At 39.4% G+C, this 2,399-nt stretch overlaps 1 non-coding gene across 1 annotated transcript; it reads left to right on the top strand.

Moving 5' to 3' along the window:
• Positions 1-1,487: 1,487 nt before the first annotated feature.
• Positions 1,488-1,647, top strand: LOC142056992 (U1 spliceosomal RNA). The gene has a single exon (XR_012660504.1). It is a non-coding gene; the product is annotated as a U1 spliceosomal RNA (small nuclear RNA).
• The last annotated feature ends 752 nt before the right edge of the window (positions 1,648-2,399 follow it).

Here is a 2,399-nt window from a genome sequence, read left to right as displayed (position 1 = left end):
TATTCTGGGATAGTGTTTTTTTCAACATATGTTTCTAATAAAGAGAAACATGGAAGACAGTACTCCAGAAATCAATATGCTTAAGTAGCAACACAGCAGTTTTAGTGAAAAAATAGTTTACAACAGGAAAATGGATCTCATGTTTGTGGATTAAACCCAGTTTGCAGCTCAGCCACACACAGCAGCTCACTCATTCCCCTCACAGTGGGATGGGGGAGAAAATCAGAGGAGCAAATTGAGAAAATTCATGGGCTGAGATAAAGACAGTTTAATAGATAAAACAGAAGTTGTGCACAGAAACAAAGGAAAATATGGAATTAATTCATTGGTTCTCATTGGCAGGAAGATATTCAGCTATTTCCAGGAAAGCAGAGCTCCATCATGTGTAATGATTGCTTAGGAAGACAGACACCATATCTCTGAATATCCTCCCCTTTCTCCTTCCCTGTCATGTGGTATGGGATATCCCGTTGGTCAGTTGGGATCAGCTGTCCCAGCTGTGTCCCCTCCCAGCTTCTTGTGCACCCCCAGCCTAATTGCTGGCAGGGCAGCGTGAGAAACAGAGAAAGCATTGACGCTGTGCAAGCACCCTTCAGCAATAGCTAAACAATTGCTGTATTATCAACACTGTTTTAGTCACACATCCAAAACATAGCACAATACAAGCTTATTTGAAACAGTACCACAGTATTGCCACTTAAAATATCTAAGTAATATATTTCATACCAAGCCATATTTTCACAAATATTCACTATGATTCTGTCTGAAGTAATTCGTGTATATTTGTCCTGGTTTTGACTGGGATAGAGTTATTTTTCTTCATAGTAGCTAGTATGGTGTTACGATTTGAGCTTGTGCTAAAAACAGTGTCAATAATGTGGCAATGTTTTACTTGTTCCTAAGTAGTGCTTACACCAGTCAAGGACTTTTTCAGCTTTCCATGCTCTGCCATGGCACAAGAAGCTGGGAGGGGACACGGCTGGGACAGCTGATCCCAACTGACCAAAGGGATATTCCATACCACACGACATCATGCCCAGCATATAAAGCTGGGGGAAGAAGGACAGGGGGAGACATTCATAGTGATAGTGTTTGTCTTCCCAAGTAACCATTACAGGTGATGGAGCCCTGCTTTCCTGGTGATGGCTGAACACCTGCCTGCCCATGGGAAGTGGTGAATGAATCCCTTGTTTTGCTTTGCTTGTGTCTGTGACTTTTGCTTTACCCACTGAACTGTCTTTATCTCAGCCTATGAGTTTTCTCACTTTTGCTTTTCTGATTCTCTTCCTGGTCCAACCGGGGGTGGAGTGAGCGAGCGGTTGCATGGTGCTTGCTTTCTGACTGGGGCTAAACCGTTAAAATGGTACTGATCACCTTAATTTCTAATCAAGGAAATAAATAAATAAATCAAGTCGCCTATGAAAGATATTAAACACTGATTCAAAGCATTTCACGCAAGAAATGCAATAAGAAATTTTCTTTTTCTCATACTTACCTGACAGGGGAGACACCACGATCAGGCAGGTGGTTTTCCCAGGGCAAGGCTCATCCCCTGCACTCCAGGTGAGCTGACTCCTGAGATTTCCCCAAATGCTGGAAACTTGACTGCATGATTTGTGGGTTTTTTTTTTCTCTTCCTAGAAAGGTTGGACTAGATGATCCCTGAGGTCCCTTCCAACCTGTGATTCTGTGATTTCCTCCACAGTTTGCATTGGTATTGTTAGGATCTTAATTTCTTGAGAAGCAGTGATGGATTCTATCTTGTAGTATTGAGTATGGTATGAATCCGTGAGGATAGACATGGAGACTTTGTGCCTGTAGTGAGACATGTGTCCTTCAGCATCCTGAGTGGATGCAACTGGATTCTGAAGCAATACACAGATGACCTCAAGAAATCTCCAGAAAACAGAGATCAAATTTATCATTAAAATGTTCAAAGAATAATAATTTTATATCCTGTTGCAAACATGCTTATCAGCACTTGGGTTGACACTGGGCTCTGAGTAACTGGAAATATAACTCTATAGCAATTCAATAGTGATAAGAGCTGAATATAGACAGTCACTTAGAGGTAAAAAGAGGATGTGTCGGACTGGGTTGAACAAATCTCTACTAATCTTTTTATTTTTTTTAATAATATCAGAACTTTTTTTCTAATTTATTTGAAATTTGTATGCCCTCCAAATATGTTTGTATCCAAACATATTTCAAAATTATTCTGTGTCCAAGTAAGGATGTCTGATGTTTTTAAATGACGGTTTTAACTGTTACATAACATATATTGATAAATAAGTGTATCACCTTATGTAAAACATTAGCGTTGCATGATTTAATTTTATATAGAACAACATGCAAAATAGAATAAATTTCTTTCTGAAATTTTGTCAGTCCTATTAAGT

Source organism: Phalacrocorax aristotelis, chromosome 4 (genome assembly GCF_949628215.1).
Source record: "Phalacrocorax aristotelis chromosome 4, bGulAri2.1, whole genome shotgun sequence".
Taxonomy (NCBI): Eukaryota; Metazoa; Chordata; class Aves; order Suliformes; family Phalacrocoracidae; genus Phalacrocorax; species Phalacrocorax aristotelis.
Note: the sequence above shows the minus strand (reverse complement) of the source record. Positions and strands in the feature narration are given on the sequence as shown.